Source organism: Medicago sativa, chromosome 6 (genome assembly GCF_051527215.1).
Source record: "Medicago sativa cultivar Bolivia chromosome 6, Bolivia_mono, whole genome shotgun sequence".
Taxonomy (NCBI): Eukaryota; Viridiplantae; Streptophyta; class Magnoliopsida; order Fabales; family Fabaceae; genus Medicago; species Medicago sativa.
Window position 1 is genome coordinate 16935055 of NC_140754.1, and position 22993 is coordinate 16958047.

The following is a 22993-nucleotide window of genomic DNA, read 5'->3' on the forward strand; positions in this document are numbered from 1 at the left end:
AATTTCTGTTTTTGAATCTCACCAAATCAATTTGAATGAAAGTCAATTAATGGGAATTAAATCGCTATTTCCAATAGCACAAATTATGTTGCATGCAAAGAACTTGGAGAGTTGTCGAGAGTATAAGACATTTGAATCCGAGTTATCCGTTGTCAGTATACTTTGTAAACTACCGTATGATTCTTGATTTTATGATGTTGTAGTAGCTTTAGATGTTTTCTGAGTTGCCTCGCAAAACGACATGTAACTTGGGGCAAATGTAATATTTTAAATGTAATATTTCAAATTTCATTGATTATATATAAATTATGTCAATAGTTAGAAATTACATTAATTGTGATATATACATCCAACTGAAAATATCAAATATGCTAGTATATCCGTCAGTATATGCCCGCTAATACAAAGCCCCCTGTTCTTTTTGGATCAGCTCTCCCACTGTTGCAGTTCTTTTTTTGGATAATCTTTTAAGACTAATATATCTATATCATTAAGACAAAAAGAATAAAGTTAAGCTCAATAAGTCCCAATAGAAAATAAATGAAGAAAACAAACTAAAATAAATATTTATATTTCATGAAAAAGTAAATGAATAAATTATAAATCAAAGACGTGCAAAGAATCATGAAGATATAAGAATATAAACGAAAAAAACAGATGGATAAAAAAATATAATAGAAAAGCAGATATAAGAATATAAACAAAAAAATATGTAAATAAATCAACCATGATTCGATCATCGATACTCCAAGTTTCTTGATGTGAATGGGAGATATCAGAAACGAATTCGATTGGTATCATTTTTAGTGATAAAAAAACAGAAATGATCTAATATAATTGCAAATAAAAAAATTGAAACAAAAAAAGACTAAAAAAATTAGACATAATAGAAAAGAGGATATAAAAATATAAACAAAAAAATTGAGTTAAACAACATTATTGTCCATTAGAATCATTTCTAAGGAGAAAGGAAGTTGGTCCTAAGGAGAAAGGAAGTTGGTCTTTTTTCATATCCCTCACAAACCAAAGGCGAACGACTCGAACCCTGATTTTCTAGCTTTCTTTAGAAGGGATATATCAGAGATCAAGTCAATCTTTGGGCCATTTCGATTTAGTAGAGAGATAAGAAAAGGACGCAAAGAGAAAGAAATGAAATAGAAAGAGAAGGAGTTGTGGTGTGAAGAAAGTGTTGGTTAATAGGTCTAATTTATAATAGATTTTAGAGGACAATTATGTAAAACAACCACACTTAACTCGACCAATCAAATTCGAGCTCATGTCTTAGCTATTAAGCAAAATATAATAATTTTTTTTCTGGTTTTGATTGAATGATATCAATAGGACTGTAGCCGAAAAAAAAATTAATAGATATGAAGTTGTTTTTTTTTTTTTTGGCTCGGATTGTAAAGAAAGGGGTGTAATAAACCACACAAATTGAAATAAATAAGTCTAAGGTTTATTTTTCCTTAAAAAAAAGTCTAAGGTTTATTTTAGAATGTTTTAATATGATCTTAATGGTGATTAGCAAGGAATATGTTTAAGGATCCGTTTCAATAATATACCATTCAATCCCAATTAATTCCAAAACTTTTTTTTTTCCAGTCAAATAAAAAAATACACATCACAATGAAATAATATCTTCTCCAATAGCCATGATGCTACCATTTCTACTTTGATTTCATTGCATCGTATTTTTTTTCCCAATCAGCCAAAACAAAAAATATATTATAATTGAAATATGATATTATTTTAAACAATCTGGTTAAATTTCATTTTTTTAATTTACTTCATAAAAAAACACTCCTTGATATTAGTTATAAAATATATAATAATAAAATTGTCTCTCAATATTATTATTACATTACCATCATGAATAATAAGAATAAAAGTTAGTTTATTTCATCAGTTTCTTTAGTTCATAAAAAAAATGGATTGGCCAAAACTCAAAGAATTTGATAGGGTATCAATCTTTCAATGCTACAATAATACTTTGTATTAGAAAAATTATTATTAAATTTATATAATATAGATTTTCATGTTATAACTGAAATATCATATTATATAAAACAATCTCGTTAAAATTTCATTTCTTAAAATGATAACTAAACACTACATTACACGATTATACAAATAATATAATAATACAATATCATTGGTCTTCCAAAAAAAAACATTGAATTGTAACATTTCCATAAAAAAATAACATATAGTAACACAATTTAATTGGTCTTCCAAAAAAAATATTGAATTATAACATTTCCATAAATAAAACATTAGAATAGAAGAAGATTAGAGCGCCACATGTCGCTCTTTGAATGAAACCTTAAAACCTTTAAAAATGGTGACACTTGTCAAGAAAAGAAGTGAAGAAGCCTTGGAATAGGTGGTAAATTTATATTATATAGATTATAGTCATGTGTTTACTTCAGATCTTGACGTTTAATGACCATAACATTAATACTAGATGATGACACTAAATACTTCATTTGTCTTCTATTAACCTACATGCTTATATACATAGTTAGTAGAAGACTTAAATCAAATTAAATGAATTCAAATCAAAGCTAACAGATGAACCTATATATATATATAGGGATTTGCTAGAACACACCCACTAGTTTTTATGTGGGAGTGTTTTAGCAAGCTACACCTTAAGGTGCATTTAACTACTTTTTAGTTATAGTTTGCTAAAACACACCTTCTAAAAAATAAGTGGGTGTATTCTAGCAAATGCCTATAGGAGTTGCTAACGTACACCCACTTATTTTTTAAGAAGGTGTGTTTTAGCAACATTCACCTTATGGTGTATTTAACAACTTTTTAGTTATATATTTGCTAAAACACACCTTAATAAAAATTAGTGGGTGTATCGTAGCAAACCCTATATATATATATATATATATATATATATATATATATATATATATATATATATAACAACCAAAGTTGTTTACAGTAGTTGTTTGCGTTGGAGTTTTATTTAGGTGGTGAAATTGGTTTTGACGGTGGTGGGTCTTTTGGGTGTTGAAGGTTAAGTCATTAGTTAGGTGATGATTGTATTCGCGTCTTTATTTGTGTTTATTTTGGGTGTTCCGCCTATATAAGGTGCCTTTGTAATTTTTGATTTACCGGTCTCGGTTCATCTTGGTCAAGTATATATAATATTGATATTGTTGGAGTATTTCCTATTTCAGTTGGATTTAATTTTTTTAATTAAAATTTAAAATAGTATTTTTAAAGGAAAAAATAGTAAATAAAATAGGTAATGAAAAAGTCAACTCAAACTCATGTATTTTAAGCCTATTTTATTTATACACAGTATATATTTCGTTGATTAATTTAAAATAGTATATGTTATTTCAAATATAAAGGACTATGTCGGAAGTTGCAAGAACTATCAAGTGTAATATTTAAAATTAACATAGGAAATACCAATAATTTTTTTTTTCCTATATATGTTATTGGTTATAAATTACAAAAATTGCAAACGTGTTTTCAGATAATTTGTGATATGGCATGTATTTCATATGTATTATTTCTTTAGAATTGCAAAATTGAGACTTTTTTAAATCATGTTATCAGAGATGATAACAAGTCTTCACGAAAAAACAAAATTGTTTCATACGAAATCATGAAGATAAAAATTTGACGCATCTACACATAGTAAACTAATAATTTTCTAGGCCAAGGTTGACAAACAGTAGTCTATTTTTTTTTTTTTTGTGGTGGTCGGGGTTTGAACCCAGACCTTGCATATCTTATGCATTGTCCATACCAACTGAGCTAAGCTCATGAGAACAAACTTTAGTCAAACATGATATTATTTTTTATTTGATTGTAAGTTGTATTTTACCCCATTTCAAAAATACTTACAATTTCCTCTCAAAAATAATCAGACGCTCAAATATATAATCCACTTGAACTTTTCATAAAATCCTAACCAGAAAGAAGTTTAAACATCATTATAAGATCAAAAATCCAGTTTGATACACAAACCATAAACTTTTATTTTTATATAATCATATAATAAGTACGATTTAATAATTTAATTTGGGAAGAATATGAAAGAAAGCGAGGTAAAAGTGATTTGGTGGCTTCTCACCCACAAATGATACATAGTTGTTAGAAGTTGAACCATTGTTTGCAGAAATGTTGAAGATGTAGTGGGTCTCATCATCCACATCGGAGGATAAACCACCGACAAGTTTCTCGAACTTCAATTTCCCCTCTGTAACTTGCTTGTTGTGTTCGGTAACAGAAAATTTAGCGATATCAATCACGTATGGATCACTGATGTTCAAGTCTCTGATGTTCAGAGCTTGATTTGTGGCCGCTGAGGCAAACAAAACAAAAAGAATAAGAAAAACAGATTGAAATCTCATGATGCTTGTATTATAATTGTTATCTTTTCAAGCTTTACAAGTTTTGTTGGTGTGAGTAATCCTTAGCCGATTATACTGTTTTATACACAAATTATATAAAATTGTTAATTTTTTTTTCTAGTGAAAATAAATATAATTAAGTCAACCCTTTTTTACTCAATTCAGTCAAATCTATAATATTAAATAAAAATATGGGAACTTATATACTATTAAGTCAAACCTTTGTTCCTAAATACACATTACAATTTCTCATTCAATTAAGTCAAACCTTAGTTCGTAAATACACGTTACAGTTTATCACTCCACACGTGTCAATGCACAACTTAGAACATTAATATCTTTACTTATCTGTAGTAACAAATTATAAAAAGTTGATGTTTTGAAAATATTCATTGAGCGATAGCAGGGGACCTAAAATACTATTATTTCTCATTATATATTAGTAAAAAAATATATTGTCAATGTAGGTTATCTATATTATGTATAAAGAATGTAGATTGTTTTGTAATTTTATACTCATTAGCGCAATAAGAAGAGAGGTCATATGGGCACCAAGTGCCCTTCTAAAAGGTCTCAACATGAGTCTTAATAATGTATATGGTCAAACTGCGACATGAATGAAGCGAGTATAGTATACTAGCGTGCAAATGGGCACTCCATTGCCTATATGTCTGTTCTATTTTGTTTTATTTTGTGCTAACATGTGTATACTTTTTTTTGTCAAATGGTTTAGTGGTTAGAGCTCACCCATTTAAATGTAGAGATGTGGGGTGTTCGGGGTCCGAACCATATCCCCTACATATCCTTATCCTTATCCTTATCCTTATCCTTAACCTTTTCCTTATCCTTATCCTTATTATCTAATTCTTCATAACATTGCAAACCTAATTTCCTAATCCTAACCCTATTTTTTGGGTGCCAATTTCTCCTTAACTATTGTCATTATTGTTCCAGTTAACTATCACACATTACAACACAAATTTGAAATTCAAATTTCCCCCAAGAATCCTGTAGGGTTAAATTTTTACATGTACCTTATCTTGCACTAAATGATGTTATATTTCCCATGCACAAATTCATATGTTTCCTAATGCAACTTTGACCCCACCTAATAGCATTGTGAATGACAAGCTTTTAATGTCATATGTTTCCAAAACTCATTGGAAACACACTATCTCATTGAAAATGCACTATCTTATCTTCTTCAATTTCCAATTAGGAAAAAATAACATTCACCTTCTATCTTTGCACATATCTCATACCTTTTTACATCTACCTTATCTTGCATTAAATGATGTTTTATTTCCCATGCACAAATTCATATGTTTTTTTCATCCCAACTAATTGCATTAATGCAACCTTATCTTGCATTAAATGATGTTATATTTCCCTCGCATAAATTCATATGCTTCCTTCATCCCACCCAATTGCATTAATGCAACCTTATCTTGCATTAAATGATGTTATATTTCCCATGCACAAATTCATATGTTTCCTTTATCCCACCTAATTGCATTGTAAATGACGAACTTTTAACATCATATGTTTCCGAAACTCATTGGAAACACACCATCTCATTGAAAATGCACTAACTCATTCTCTTCCATTTCCAAGGAAAAAATAGCATACAGCTTCTATCTCTGTACATATCTCATACCTTCTCTCTCAATTGATCTTCATTAATCTTCTTGAATGCTCTCTCTCTCTCTCTCTCTCTCTCTCTCTCTCTCTTTCATATCCATTTTTATATTCAACAATGTTTTTTCCTCTGTTATTGTTGTAGGCCAAACTGTTCAGTCTTCTCCCTCTGCACAAGCTTCTCCATTGTTATCTCCTTCGGCTCCAGTCATTGTCGCCTCACGGCTTGTGTTCTTTCATTCCATTATTCTGTAGTCTTCCTCTTTTATTATATCTTTCTCTTTAATCTTTGTTCTCTCTCTCTCTCTCTCTCTCTCTCTCTATTTATTGCTTATCGTTTGAATTGAGTTGGTCCAAGCAAGACTCATATTATCATATCATCCAAGGAATATATCGGTGATGGTGCTTTTGTTTCCTTTAGCTTTGACCACTTCTAATCTCTTTTAACAACTTCTTTTAAATCTCCTTTGTTTCCTAGTATTTTGACCACTACTAATCTCTTTTATTTTCTAGGATATGCATATTCACTATCGAGAGCCCAGGAATTTGTGGTCGAGTGCTACCTATCCACACCACATCCATATATCAAGGACGAAAATCGTAGTAACAATTTTGATTTGAGGATCCAGGAGACCTTTTGTTTGAATTTTCACCAATTCGGTTTCATATTGAAGTTTCACCAACTATGTTTTGTAGTTTTATGCATATAGTTGAATTTTTATGCTAACTTGCAAAGATTATTTGAAGTTTTCAAATTTGAATCATAATTTCATAACTGAGTTTTGTCTATTCTCCATTGAAGTTTACTTAGATTTTTCAATGTGTCTATGTGTAGGGTGTTTTAAGGAGCTAGGGGACCTTTTGTTTATTGGATGGAATGAATGCTAGCAAAACTTCAACAAATATGTCTTCGTATCATTAGTTAGGAGATACAGTAGAAACTCTTTAATTTAATACTCGGTAAATTAATAAACTCTCTAAAGGGCAACCCGGTGCACTGAAGCTCCCGCGCATATGCAGGGTCCGGGAAGGGGTCCCACCATTTGGTGTATTGTACGCAGCCTTACCCTGTTTTTACACAAGAGACTGTTTCCAGGACTTGAACCCGTGACCTTACGGTCACATGACAACAACTTTACCAGTTGCGCCAAGGTTACCCCTCTAAACTCTCTAAAATAATAAATTTATCCGATCCCGACTTGGGTCAATGTAAAAAATTGAAAAACTCGATAAAATAATAAGATAATAATTTTTCGGGAGATCCCTTTGTAATTTTCGGTCCCAAGAAAATCATAAATTAATAATTCATAGAAACTGAAAAAAAATATATTAAGAATACATTGAACACATTTGTTCCTCTTGTTTACATTTACTGTACTTCAAAAGTCATTATTGATTTCCAATGCATATGAACACAGTAGTTACTAATTTACGTTGAGTCTCAAGGTTCGCTGCAACATGATTCTAAGAGGCATAGACTTATTTTCCTTTTGTTTGGTATGTACAATATAATTACTTAAAAACTCTTTAAATTAATAATTATTAATTTATCGATAAATTAATAACACTCTAAATTAATAAATTTCTCCGGTCCTGACATTATTAATTTATAGAGTTTTAACTGTACTTCCTTTTTTATAAACTTTGACTCTTTGTTTTGTTTGGTCTTATTTTCTATGCGCTTATGTAGATTAACATGAGTAATTGTTTTCGGTTGTCCTTCTGATTGAAATGCATCTCATGTTTATATGTTTGCTCTGAAATTCATTATCATATTCATGCTCTGAAGTTTTTTTTAAGTTATTATTTGCTCTGATTATGTTATGATCTGATGATATGCTCTTATTATATGTTTATGTTGCTCTGAACCTTTTTACTATATGTTTTTCTCATCTCCTCTTTTTGTTTATTTTCTTTTTGCTAATGACAAAAAGGGGACTATATGTGATAGTATTTAAAGGCTCTGAGCCCCATTAATGTTATTTGAAAATTAATTTTGAAAAACTTCTATCATTCTTACTTGAATGGTATGAGCTCTGAACGTAAGAAGGAGTATCAAATTTCAAATAAAATTAATTGAACCATTCTTCTTATCTATAATCTACTTCTTTTAATTTTTGAAATATTATTGAGCGTGAAAAGAATTTAATTAACCTGGATAGAACTTAAGGGGAGCTTACAAACCTCACCTTAAAGACTATCAGACTCAGGGGGAGTTGATAGGGCCAAACCGCAAGCGCACGGCCTATCGAAGTAATAGTAGTAAGTAGAGTTATCGTTCCGCTAGGGAGTTGTTCAACTTAATTAACTTTTAATGAATGATTAGAGGAGAGAAAGTTGATAAGAAAGAGTTTGATTGCTGAAGGTAAAAACAATAATAATAAAGGGCCTTAGGATCATTGGTTCATCTTAATAACTAATCCTTCACTAGACAAAACCTAAACATCTAATTTCATGATTTACACACTAATTTCTAAAGACCGGTTTCCCTTAGCCCCTCACCTTTCCGATGAAAAGTCCGGTGAGAGTTTACTTCTAGCAACCAAGCCTATTTCACTGACATGATTACTAGAAGATGCATAGAGGATTGAAACCACTCTTTGTCTCAATAGTTGCAAAGACTATTTCACTGTTTTGCAACTATTGTCTAGATTCACTTGTTCCAACATCAAGACTCCGCTCTCGCTTTATGAATTGATGTTTGGGATGATGGATTAACGATTATCAAACCCTCCGCTTTCGCTTCCACAGTTTGATAATTGTTAATCCACGTTAAGACAGTGAATCTAGATTAGAAATTAGGGTTACATAGAAATTAGGGTTTAGACATGTTTTGTTTAGGATTGAGTCATTAGACTCCCCAATAATCCCAAGACGAAGAAGTCTACTCACTCATGTTCATCGTAGACATGGGGGAAGAAGAGAGAAAATAACAGTAAAGTAAATTGCAAGGAAAGTAAAAGGGAAAATAAAGACTTTTATTAAAATAGCAGTTGAAATAAACAAAGTAAAGCATGATTGTTTATGGTGGAGAGCTACTCTATTTATAGCTTTACATCTGACTTAGAAACTAAGCAACTAGAAGGATAAAACGGTAAAGCTGCAACAGGGTAACTTGGGCTTGAAGAAAAGCAGCAAAAGAGTATCCTGGGGACGGGCACGGCCGTGCCACATGTTGGCACGGGCCGTGCCAAGCTTCTGAGTTTGGGGGAACTTATTTTTGTCCCGTATCTTCATATTCTTGCGCTGTATTTGCTCCAGTCCTCTTTCTTTTGCTCCAAGGCACCTTCCACCATATATTTATTCCTAAAATAAAATAAAAGACAATTTGAAGTAAAATATTCTAAACTAAAATAAAATGCAATAAAATAAAATCAAATCTAAAATAAAACTAAACTAAATAAGGCAATAAATAATACTATCTATGACTCATCAAACTCCCCCACACTTGAATCTTTGCTTGTCCTCAAGCAAAAGGCAACAAACATAGTAGCAACAAAAGATTGATTATGGCAATATTAGGAACAATGTGTCTCAAAAGAAAGGCTTTGCTTCAAGTACACTAATTACAACTTCAAACACTTCTCATGAACCTATTCTACCCAACATCAAGTCTCAAGTGAGTGTGTGTGTGCAGTTCAACCCTTTTCTTGCTCCTGTATAAGACAGATATTATGAGGAATAGGTTCTATCCTTAGTGCTAAAGTAACCGAGAAAAGTCCTTTCTTCATTTCGTATAAGAGTGATGGGAATTAAAGTTAAGATTGAATTAATTTAACAATTAAGCACAAGGGGCTGCAGATGCTTTGGGGCTATCTATCCTCGTAGGAAGTCTTCTCGGATGTAATTGTCCTTTCCCCCTAGATTCAAAATCACCCTAAGCAGTGCTGCAAAATTATTATTTGTTTCATCTCCGCATAGGAAGTCTTTTTGGATGTAATTGTCCTTTCCCCCTAGCATTGATGAATTTGTTTCACATTAAGTTCAAATTAGGGAGTCACCACCACAATTAGGAAGTTAGGATGTAATTGTCCTTTCCCCCACATGTAGGTGCCATTCTCCCGCCCCATTTAACATTAACAAATTAAGAAGAATATAACAATTAAGAACAATTTGATTAATTTTCCCACACAAACTTATACTACTTTTACTCTTAAGACTTTAAAGGGTCTAAGTTAACACTAAAGATAGAACGTGCTCCTTAAAATACCTATTTATACATTTACTCAAGGATTGCAACCGGGTGCTTTTCTCATTGGAGAATTTTCACATTAAAACAAGACATGGGTATAGCAAGAACATAAGAAACACAAGAAACTACTTTCATGTACAAGAAGCAACCTAAGGAAGAGACAAGACAAAAAATTTTATGCCATATTTACATTAAAAACAAGCTACTTAGTTATGCCTCTTGCTATAAAAACAAAACAAAAGAATAAAGTTCAAGGGAGTTTGGGAACACTACGACTCTAGACACTTTATTAGGCCCCCCCACACTTAGGGGAAGCATTGTCCTCAATGATTCAAAGAAAAAGAAATTAAAAGAGAAGAAGTAGAAGAAATAGAATGGAAGAAAGGGGTGCAGAAAGCTCACAGTTTGCTATAAACAGCAAAAATTGATGAATTTTGGGATCTGCAAGCTGGCACGGCCGTGCCAACCTCAGCATGGGCCGTGCCAACATTCTGTTTTCTTGCCCCTCATTTTGCTTGAAAAACATGGCACGGCCGTGCCAATCTTAGCACGGGCCGTGCCAACCTTCTGGTAAGGAGGCTTCAAAAAATTTCAATTTCTTGAATTCTTGTCGAATCATACTTGGACAATTACCTACAAAACAACTTAGAACAAAGAAAAACAAAACAAAAGCAGTTAAAAGCGTGGGTTGCCTCCCACGAAGCGCTCTTTTACCGTCATTAGCTTGACAAAAAGAAAAACAACTTTAAGGCGGGTCAATAAGTCTCCAAGCAGCCACTACTTCAGTTCCTTCCCCTATGTTGTAAACCTTTAGCCTTTGTCCGTTAACTTTGAATGGTCCGGTTTTTTCAGAAAAGATTTCAACAGCCCCATAGGGATAGACCTTGCGGACTTGAAACGGACCCGACCACCTAGACCTTAGTTTTCCTGGAAAGAGCTTCATCCTAGAATTAAAGAGTAGTACAAGGTCACCAACTTTGAAGTCCTTTTTAAGGATATTTTTATCATGCCATTTTTTTGTTCTTTCTTTGTAAATGCGGGCATTTTCATAGGCATCTAACCTAAGTTCTTCTAGCTCACTTAGTTGAAGTTTCCTTTTTTGACCGGCCAGTTTTGGGTCCAAGTTAAGGTTCCTAATTGCCCAATAAGCTTTGTGCTCAAGTTCAACTGGGAGGTGACAAGATTTCCCATAAATTAGCTTAAAAGGAGTCATTCCAATGGGAGTTTTGTAAGCTGTTCTATAGGCCCAAAGAGCGTCATCAAGCTTACTTGACCAATCTTTCCTAGAGATAGAAACTGTCTTTTCAAGAATGGCCTTTATTTGTCTATTTGAGACCTCAACTTGTCCACTAGTTTGCGGGTGATAGGGTGTTGCAACTTTATGTTTCACTCCATATTTTCGTAAAAGTTTTTCAAAGTGTTTAGAAATGAAGTGAGACCCTCCATCGCTTATGACAACCCTTGGCACCCCAAACCTTGGAAAGATAACCTTTTTGAACAATTTTATAACTACATGTGCATCATTGGTGGGGGAAGCAATGGCCTCAACCCATTTGGACACATAGTCAACAACCACCAATATGTATTGATTACCAAAAGAGGAAGGAAATGGCCCCATGAAATCAATACCCCATACATCGAAAATTTCAACTTCAAGGATGTTGTTTAAGGGCATTTCATTCCTTTTTGTAATATTACCGGTGCGTTGACAATTGTCACATTTAGAAACAAAGAGATGCACATCCTTAAAAAGTGATGGCCACCAGAAACCAGATTGAAGTATTTTAAAAGAAGTTTTTTGACTACTGGCGTGGCCACCATAGGAGGAGGAGTGACAATGGTGAAGAATACTACTTACCTCGCTTTCAGGGATGCATCTTCTAAAAACTCCATCCGAGCCTCTTTTGAAGAGGTAAGGCTCATCCCAATAATAGTGCTTGAGATCATGGAAGAATTTTTTCTTTTGCTGGTAGTTCAAGTTAGGTGGTAGTACTCCTGCTGCAAGAAAATTAACAAAATCTGCATACCAAGGTGTGTTAGCTTGTGCCAATAAGAAGAGTTGGTCATCCGGGAAGGAATCATCCAAAGGCAACTCATCCTCATTGGGTTCCCTAAGGCGGGACAGGTGATCAGCTACGACATTTTCAGTGCCTTTTTTATCCTTTATTTCAATGTCAAATTCTTGGAGGAGCAAAATCCATCGGATCAATCTTGGTTTGGCATCTTTCTTGTTTAACAAATATTTTATGGCCGAGTGATCTGTGTAAATAATGATTTTTGATCCTACCAAGTATGGCCTGAATTTGTCAATAGCATAGACTACTGCTAATAGTTCCTTCTCAGTTGTAGCGTAATTTACCTGTGCCTCATCAAGGGTCTTACTTGCATAATAAATGGCGTGCATCTTCTTGTCTTTTCTTTGCCCTAACACAGCCCCAACTGCATAGTCACTTGCATCACACATTATTTCAAAAGGTAAATTCCAATCTGGTGGTTGTATGATTGGTGCAGTGACCAGGGCTTCTTTTAACCTGCAAAATGCTTTTAGACATGCATCATCAAACACAAAATTTGCATCCTTAAGGAGCAAGCTTGTTAGTGGCTTAGTGATTGAAGAAAAATCTTTAATGAAACGGCGGTAGAATCCCGCATGTCCTAGGAAGCTTCTAACTTCTTTGACCGTGGTAGGAGGAGACATTTTCTCAATAATTTCAATTTTTGCTTTATCTACCTCTATACCTCGTTCAGAGACTAAGTGTCCTAGGACAATTCCTTCTCTTACCATGAAGTGACATTTTTCCCAATTCAACACTAAGTTCACCTGTTCACATCTTTCCAAAACCTTTTCCAGGTTAGTCAAACAATTATCAAAACTAGAATCATGCACAGAAAAATCATCCATAAAAACTTCCATTATATTTTCAACAAAATCAGAAAAAATAGACATCATGCATCTTTGAAAGGTAGCGGGGGCATTGCAAAGACCAAAGGGCATTCTCCTATAGGCAAAGGTACCAAAGGGACATGTGAAAGTGGTTTTCTCTTGGTCATCAGGGTGAATGGGTATTTGGAAAAATCCAGAATAGCCATCTAAGTAACAAAAGTGTGAATGCTTAGCTAACCTTTCTAACATTTGGTCTATAAAGGGGAGTGGGAAGTGATCTTTACGGGTTGCTTTGTTAAGCTTCCTATAGTCAATGCACATCCTCCAACCGGTGACGGTTCTAGTTGCAATGGATTCATTTTTATCATTCTTAATGACTGTGAGACCACCCTTTTTAGGTACTACTTGAACCGGGCTAACCCATTTAGAATCAGAAATTGGATAGATGACATCTGCATCTAGGAGCTTTAAGAATTCTTTTTTCACAACTTCTTTCATGTTAGGATTTAGTCTTCTTTGGTGTTCAACGGAGGGCTTATAGTCCTCTTCAAGCAATATCCTATGTGTACACAATGAGGGATTTATTCCTTTAATGTCATCAATGGTGTATCCTATGGCTTTAGGGTATTTCTTGAGAACATAAAGCAATTTTTCAGTTTCTACCTCATTCAAGCTTGCATTCACAATAACAGGGTAGGTTGAGTTAGGGCCCAAGAATTCATACCTCAAGTTTGGTGGGAGTGGTTTGAGTTCCACCTTTGGCGCCTCTTTTGGTAGAGGGGCTGCTTCTTCTTTCATTAATTCTTCCATGCCCAAACCTTCCATGGGAGGGTTTTCATTCAATAGCTCCTCGTAGGCTTTGGCATCTCCTTCTAGCTTTGTACCTGCATCACTAACCAAGCATACTTCCAAACCATCATGTGTAGTTGATGCTAAGGAGCATTCTTTCACACAACGGTCAATTATATCTAACATGCAACAAGAATCTTTAATGGAGGGATTTTTCATAAGTTTAGCAAGTTCAAATTCAACAGTATCTCCACCAACATTAAATTCCAATTTCCCATGTTTAACATCAATTATAGCCCCTGCGGTAGCAAGGAAGGGCCTTCCCAAAAGTATGGGTACTTGGTTATCCTCCTCTATTTCCATCACAACAAAGTCAGTAGGGACGTAGATTTCTCCTACCTTGACAGGGACATCCTCTATGATTCCAGCTGGATACTTAAGGGAACGGTCTGCTAATTGTAGGGTCATCCTAGTTGACTTAAGCTCTCCCAATCCCAATCTCTCATAAAGAGATAAAGGCATCAAACTGACACTGGCTCCTAAGTCACACATTGCTCTCTTTACTACTTCAGACCCTATGACACAAGGTATTGAGAAACTTCCTGGATCCTTAAGCTTGGGTGGCAACTTATTTTGGATGATGGCACTACATTCCTCCGTAAGGTTCACCGTTTCACTTTCCTCAATCTTTCTCTTTTTTGAAAGAATTTCTTTTAAAAATTTAGCATAGGTGGGCATTTGAGTTAGGACATCGGTGAAGGGAACATCAATGTAGATTTTGTTCATCATTTCAATGAACTTTTTAAATTGCTCATCAAGCTTAGACTTGGCAAATCTTTGAGGGAAAGGAATCTTTGGTTTAAAAGGAGGTGGTGTAACTTCCTCATTTTGTAGTTTCTCACTCTCTTCTTTAGCCATCTCACCTTGCGGTTCACTAGTCTCTTCCTCACTAGGCTGATCTCTTAAGGGGTCTTCTAATTGTTTACCACTCCTAAGTGTAACGGCGTTCATTCTAGGTTGGCAAAATTGAACAACTAGAGAGAGCTGAGCTTCTAAGACCTTATTGTGAGAGAAGATAGAGTCTACTTTTGATGTAAGTGAAACAAAAGAGTCATTCAAAAGTCTAGTTTGATTTGCAAGCTCTTTGAGCTGCTCGGTTTGGTTAAGAAGATAATTTTCCATTAGAAGTTCAAGATTAGACTTTTGAATAACCTTTTGGTCATTAGCATAACTTGGTGGTGTTGTTCCTTGAACCAAGGGATTTTCATTAGGGCTTTGGTCAAAACTTACCCCTTGGTTGTTTTGAATTAAGTTTATTTGCTCAACACTACCTAGTTTGCATTCACTACATGTTTTACAAGGGGATGTAGGAGTAGTATCACTAACATTAAGTTTTTCAAATTTGTGGGCTAGTGCATCAATCCTAGAAGCAAGGTGGTCATAGTTAGAGACTTCGTACATACCTGCCCTCTTTTTGGAGGGTGAAGACTTTGTAGCGAGTTCTTCATCAGTCCATAGAAAGAGATTTCGAGCCATGTCTTCAATCAATGCATAGGCTGTTTCGAAGTTTTTGTTCATTAGAGCACCACCTGTAGCTGTATCAACAAAGGTTTTAGTAGCATGAGATAAACCATTGTAAAAAGTGTGGATGATCAACCATTCTTCTAGTCCATGGAGGGGGCAAAGTTTAAGCATGTCCTTAAAACGTCCCCATGAATCATGAAGAGATTCCCCTTCTTTTTGAGTAAATTGAAAAAGCTTTGCCCTTAGTTGGCCGATTTTTGATGGGGGGAGGAAACAGATGAGAAATTCACGCTTCAATTGGTCCCATGAAGTGATGGAACCAACTCTTAGGGAATGGAACCAATTGAGAGCCTTGTCCTTTAGAGAAAAAGGGAAGAGATGTAGTCTCAAGGTTTCTTGGTTTTTCTTATATGTTACGGTGAGCCGCCAAAAGGTTGAGATATGGAGATTGGGATCCTCATCGGGGGATCCCGAAAAATAATTTTGCTGCACCATCTTAAGTTGGGCAGGCTTAATTTCAAAATCTTCATCTTCAACCGTTGGATACACAATAATAGCATATGGCTCTTCCATTGAAGGAGTCACGTATTCCTTAAGAGCACGTCTTTCAGCCATGTTGGTATTATTTTTATGCTTTCCAAGAAGTTAATGATGAAGAAAAATAAAAATAAAAACAGAAAAAGAAAGAGAAGAAGAGAGGATTCTAATCACTAAGAAAAAGCTAATTAAATTAGTTAACTCCCCGGCAACGGCGCCAAAAACTTGATAGGGCCAAACCGCAAGCGCACGGCCTATCGAAGTAATAGTAGTAAGTAGAGTTATCGTTCCGCTAGGGAGTTGTTCAACTTAATTAACTTTTAATGAATGATTAGAGGAGAGAAAGTTGATAAGAAAGAGTTTGATTGCTGAAGGTAAAAACAATAATAATAAAGGGCCTTAGGATCATTGGTTCATCTTAATAACTAATCCTTCACTAGACAAAACCTAAACATCTAATTTCATGATTTACACACTAATTTCTAAAGACCGGTTTCCCTTAGCCCCTCACCTTTCCGATGAAAGTCCGGTGAGAGTTTACTTCTAGCAACCAAGCCTATTTCACTGACATGATTACTAGAAGATGCACAGAGGATTGAAACTACTCTTTGTCTCAATAGTTGCAAAGACTATTTCACTGTTTTGCAACTATTGTCTAGATTCACTTGTTCCAACATCAAGACTCCGCTCTCGCTTTATGAATTGATGTTTGGGATGATGGATTAACGATTATCAAACCCTCCGCTTTCGCTTCCACAGTTTGATAATTGTTAATCCACGTTAAGACAGTGAATCTAGATTAGAAATTAGGGTTACATAGAAATTAGGGTTTAGACATGTTTTGTTTAGGATTGAGTCATTAGACTCCCCAATAATCCCAAGACGAAGAATTCTACTCACTCATGTTCATCGTAGACATGGGGGAAGAAGAGAGAAAATAACAGTAAAGTAAATTGCAAGGAAAGTAAAAGGGAAAATAAAGACTTTTATTAAAATAGCAGTTGAAATAAACAAAGTAAAGCATGATTGTTTATGGTGGAGAGCTACTCTATTTATAGCTTTACATCTGACTTAGAAACTAAGCAACTAGAAGGATAAAACGGTAAAGCTGCAACAGGGTAACTTGGGCTTGAAGAAAAGCAGCAAAAGAGTATCCTGGGGACGGGCACGGCCGTGCCACATGTTGGCACGGGCCGTGCCAAGCTTCTGAGTTTGGGGGAACTTATTTTTGTCCCGTATCTTCGTATTCTTGCGCTGTATTTGCTCCAGTCCTCTTTCTTTTGCTCCAAGGCACCTTCCACCATATATTTATTCCTAAAATAAAATAAAAGACAATTTGAAGTAAAATATTCTAAACTAAAATAAAATGCAATAAAATAAAATCAAATCTAAAATAAAACTAAACTAAATAAGGCAATAAATAATACTATCTATGACTCATCAGGAGTTAGAGCTTACAAACCTCAGACTCTGAGCTTACAAACCTTAGAACCCCAAAGTCAACTTGTTAATTAGATTAACAACAATTGATCAAATTTTAAATACTATTGTTTTTCATCATCAAAAATGGGGAGATTGTTGAAACAAAATGTGTTTCACAATAAACCTTAGAGAGTTTTGATGATAACAAGGTATTAAAAATTGACAATTGGACTAGTTAATATTTGTTCAAGTATACAGGACAATAGTTAAAAAGTTACATCATATAAAGGTTCTGAAGAACAAAAGAGAGCTAAGGAATCAATAAAAGGAAGCTTTAAAGCATCTGAAGAAAAGTGCTCCTGAAGTTAAATGTGCTCCTGAAGACAAAGTGCTCCTGAAGATGATGACGTCATCAGAAGCTGAAGTTCATCAGAAGCAAGTTACTTAGAAGCAACCTCATCAGAAGCTGAAAATCACCAGAAGCTAAAGATTCAAGATTTAACATTTCAAAATCTGTCTATTGGAATCGAAAGCAATGCAGAAGACTGGAAATACAAAGCAACCGTCATTTTGTGAAGATTTGAAGGCATTGGATGCTTATCTTCAAAAAACTTTGACAAAGTACAAAGTGTACAACCACTATCTCCACTACTCTTCAGTGTCCACGCTACAAGACAAGAAAACAGCTCCAGAATACAGCTCTGCGTGCAACAATTTTCCTTCACAATAGGAATGCATTTCAAATTTGTTCTTCATAGGACAACAACCATATCAGGCAAAAGATCATTGGTGATTGATCAAGCTTCAACAACGACTCTTTTGATGTGCTGGCAATTTCACAACGTCTCTTTCACACCTCTATATAAAGGAGTGAAGACTTAGAGATTGGCAACCAATGCAAAACATACGACTCAACTACAATTTACAATCGCCAAAACTCTGCTGAAATTGTTCTGCTTTCAAAGTCACTTAGAATTTCTGTTTTCAAGTTCATATCTTAGAAATTCTAAAGTCTTAAGGGTCTATATCTGATTTGTATTTTGAACACCACTGATTGTATATCAAGTGTTCAACCTCAAACAATTTTCTTTGTAATCTTGTTTGATTAGAAGTCTCTTGTGAAGGTGAGAAAAACACAAGAAGGGGGGTTGAATTGTGTTTTGAAAAATTCTTCGTTTCTCCTAAAAACTGAACACACTGATCAGAAGCTAGGTGAGACAGCTTCTGAAGTGATAATCAGAATCTAAATGCAGCGGAATAAAACAGAGAGAGAGAAGAAGAACGACACAAAGCAATTATACTGGTTCCTTCCACAATCCGGAAGTAGTCCAGTCCCCCTTGCACTTCCAAGGAGATTTCACTATGAGTAATATCTGATTACAAATGCTCAAGCACACAAGCAAGAGACTTCCTTTGCTCAAGCACACAAGCTAGAGACTTCCTTTGCTCAAGAACACAATCAAGAGACTTCCTGCTCAAGCACAACTGCAAGAGACTTCCTAACTAAACAAAATTACACAGAAAATTGTTTAAGGTTGAACACTTGATATACAATCAGAGGTGCTCACAATACAAATCAGATACAGACTCAATGAACTTAAGAATTTCTAAGATATGACTTTGAGACACAGAAATTCTAAGTGAATGCAGAACAATTTCAGCAGAGGTTTGGTACTTGTGAAAATCTTGTGAGTCTTTCGTTTAGCGTTCTTGCATTACCAAAACTCTAATTCTTCACTCCTTTATATAGAGGTGTGAAAGAGACGTTGTGAAATTGCCAGCACACCAAAGAGTCGTTGTTGAAGCTTGATCTTTCACCAATGATCTTTTGCCTGATTTGGTTGTTGTCCTATGAAGAACAAATTTGAAATCCATTCCTTATCCAAAGGAACATCTATGCAGGCGAAGCTGTATTCTGGAGCTGTTTTCTTGTCTTGTAGCGTGGACACAAAACAGAGTAGTGGAGAACGTGGTTGTACAATTCGTACAAAGTACAATGTCAACGCTTTCGTCCAAATTGCAAGCACAAGCCTTCAAACACCTTTGAAATGACCGTTGCAAAACTCCACTAATCCTTCGTTTGCGTTTTCGAATCCAATAGACAGCTTTTGCATTGATAATTCTTCAAATCTTGAATCTTTTGTAAATTCAGTTGAGATTCAGCTTCTGGTGAAATAGCTTCTGATGAGGCAGCTTCTGATGATGCAGCTTCTGATGATATGATTTCTGCAGCTTCTGGTGACGCAGCTTCTGATGATGTGGCTTCTGGACCTCTTGTCTTCAGAAGCACTATTCTTCAGGAGCAGCTTACTTCAGGAGCGCTATTTCTTCAGGAGCAGCTTGACTTCAGGAGCGCTTTGCCTTCAGAATCATCTAAGCTTCATTTCCTTTGCTCTTTATTTGCTCATTCAGAACCAATGATGATGTAACTTTATAATTATGGTCCTGTACACTTGAACAAATATTAGCTAGTCCAATTTACAATTTTTAATACCTTGTTATCATCAAAACTTTTTAAGGTTCATTGTTAAGCACATTTTGTTCCAACAATCTCCCCCTTTTTGATGATGACAAACAAAAGTATTTAAAATTGATCAATTGTTGTTAATCTAATTAACAAGTTGACTTTGGGGTTCTGAGGTTTGTAAGCTCAGAATCTGAGGTTTGTAAGCTCAAACTCCCCCTGAGTCTGATAGTCTTTAAGGTGAGGTTTGTAAGCTCCCCCTAAGTTCTATCCAGGTTAATTAAATTCATTTTTCGCACAATAAAAAATATCAGAGCTTAAAAACAAAATTGAATCATTGAAAGAATTAACTTATAGATAAGAAGAATGGTTCAATTAATTTTACTTGAATTTTGATACTCCTTCGTTCGTTCATAGCTTATACCAATAAGGTAAAAAAAATGATAGAAGTTTTTCAAAAAATTTCAAATGCCATTAATGGGGCTCAGAGCCTTTAAATACTTGTCACATATACTCCCCCTTTTGTCATTATCAAAAAAGATAAAAAAAACATAAAAGACAAAAAGAGAGTATACAAGAAATTAATCAAAAGAGAGTATACAAGAAATTAATCAGATCAAAAATATATGAACATGAATATCTAAAATATCAGAAGCAGCTAAACAGTCAGAAGCAGTAAGCATTCAGAAGCATAGAAAAGTAGAACAAGATGGTTTCAGAAACAAGGACTAAGAATATAAAACAAACAACAAACAAAAGATAACACTAAGGTGTGCAACTAAGGGTTGGTTTGTTGTTGTTTCTTCATCTCCTCCATTTCTTCAATTTTCTTCTGCAACATTTCTTCAAGCTGTTGTTGCCTCTGGAGAAGAGCTTGTTCCCTTTCTCTGGCTTCTTGCTGCTGCTGTGCCATCTGTTTCTTCAGAAGCTTACACAACTAGGCTTCTCTGGTCAAGTAGTCCGTTTCTGAGAAGAAAGGCTGGTTTGCCAGGAGCAGTGTAGAACTTCTTACTCTGAGACTCTGATTCAGATGCTCCATTAACTTCCTGACAGAAGCTTCCTTGCTTCTGATGCACTTAGCCCTTAAGCTTTCAATTAGCTCAGTTGCCCGGTTCTGAAGTGATGCCCAGGAGTCTTCATATGCACTTGTGAGATCAATTGTCCTTCGTTGATCCACAAGATTATGCAATTGACTAAGGATTGTCAGAAGCTCAGAAGTAATATATCCAGATTCCAGGATGTTTGAGGGTGGTTGTTCAAGGATTTCAAGATCAGAATCACTGATTTCCAAATCTTGAACAGGGTTAGGAACTTGAATGGTAAAGTGTGTTTGTGTGTTTGAAGATGAAGGCTGGTCAGAGGCAATGTGAGTGGTAGTGGTTGAGGCTTGAACATTGACTAGAGAGATGTCAACATCCATGGGAGTTGGTTCTAGGGAGTGTTCAGGTAAAGGTTGAAATTCAGTTTCAGTTGGTGGTTGTTGTGGTGAAGTTGATGTATGAGTGTTGAGTTGGGGGTCAATGGTAGCTGTTGGTGATTGTGGGGGTGTTGTGGGTTTATGTGGTTCTGGTGTTTGTTGATGGGGGTTTTCTGAAACAACATTTTCAGAAGCAGCTGCTTCTGGAGTTGCTTCAGAGGCCTTTTCTGAAGTAGACTCAACATTTTCTGGAGGAATCATGTTGAGAGGTTGAATGTTAAGAGGTTGAGGGTTAAGGCGAAAAATAGTCTCAATGACTTTTTCTCTCTGCACAGCCATTTCAGCCAACTTCTCATTAATTATGTGACCAACTGGTTAATAAGTAGTTGACTGAGAGGACTTTTTGTTGGTTTTGGTTGGTGTTGACTTGCTTTTTACTGGTTTTTGAAAGAGTTGGGCTAAGGGTATATCATCATCAGAATCATCAGAATCTGATAATGGTGTGGATGCGGAATCTGATGATATATTAATTACCTTCTCTGGTTCAGGATCAGAATCCTCTTTAACAGACTCACTGGTCATCAGCAACAGTTGCTTGGCTTCTGAAACTACAGACTCTTGTAGCTCAGCAGCAATCTCCATAGCTTTTCCAATAGCTTCTGACACACTAGTAGCAGCTTCATTCTTCTTAGACACATGAGGGAAGTTCTTGGTTCTCCTTACTGCTTGCTTCCTTTTCTTCTTTGGTATTGCAGGTTGATCAAGAGTAATGCCAACATCCATGATCATCCTGGAATCCATGTTTTCAATAGCTTCTTCGATTGAAGGTACTGATGAACCACCAATCTTGAGCTTGTCAACAGCAACTTTCGCTTTTTTAGCAGATTGTTCAACCTCTAGATATTGCTCTGCAGTCATCTTTCTTTTTGACTTTCTGCCTCTGGCTCGTGGCAGAGCACCACCATACATTTCCTCTGGAATATCTTCCAATCTGATTCTCTGATTGGTTGCCTCAAAATGTTCCTTGATATAGTACATCTGCACTTCAATGGGATCCTTCTTGCAGATGGGTGGAAAGTCCTTCATAAGATCAGACTTAACAAGTGATTCACTCAAATCTGTATGAAGCTTGGTGACAGCAGGGATCAACTTCATATTCTTGAGGGTTTGTGCATTAATGAACTTTCCAGTTTTAGTATCAAGCAGCTCATCTGTGAAGGCTTCAGCACTGCTCAGCTTGTCCAAGACTCCTCCTTGATAGAATATTTCTGACAAGAGTCTTCCATAAGGTACCCAGGTTCTATTCTGCAGCTGACTCTGTTTCAGACACTCTATCAAGTATTTGAACATATATTTTGGCACGTTCACTTTCTCCTTCTTAATGAAGTGCTGAAGAAAGACCTTCTATGCCAAATTGGGTTTCTCACTTCCACCACATGGGAGTAAGTCCTCATTCTGAATCTTCAGAAGCAGCTTCTTATCCATGCTTAGATCAGCATACTTTCCTGCTTGCGTTGAGTTGTACAGTGCCAAGTTTACTTTTTCTTTCCAGAGGCGTTCTTCAGCTGTATTTGAGAGATCAATTCCAGAGTATTTTCCAGAGGCCTCTCTACAGAGTACAGCTTCTATCTGCCATTCCGCAATTCTTACTGGAATACCACAAATACTTGACCTGATTTCAATGCCTGTAAATGGCTCAAGTCCCATTTCTTCTCTGGTCTTCCCTTCCAGTTCGGGATAAATC

General features: G+C 35.2%; 1 long non-coding RNA gene and 1 other non-coding gene across 2 annotated transcripts; both read left to right on the forward strand.

Moving 5' to 3' along the window:
* The first annotated feature begins 5835 nt into the window (after positions 1-5835).
* LOC146913276 (uncharacterized) lies at positions 5836-6795 on the forward strand. Its single transcript, XR_015013367.1, has 2 exons — positions 5836-6024; positions 6166-6795. It is a non-coding gene; the product is annotated as an uncharacterized LOC146913276 (long non-coding RNA).
* An 8756-nt stretch (positions 6796-15551) lies between these two features.
* On the forward strand, positions 15552-15658 carry LOC146913277 (small nucleolar RNA R71). The gene has a single exon (XR_015017200.1). It is a non-coding gene; the product is annotated as a small nucleolar RNA R71 (small nucleolar RNA).
* The last annotated feature ends 7335 nt before the right edge of the window (positions 15659-22993 follow it).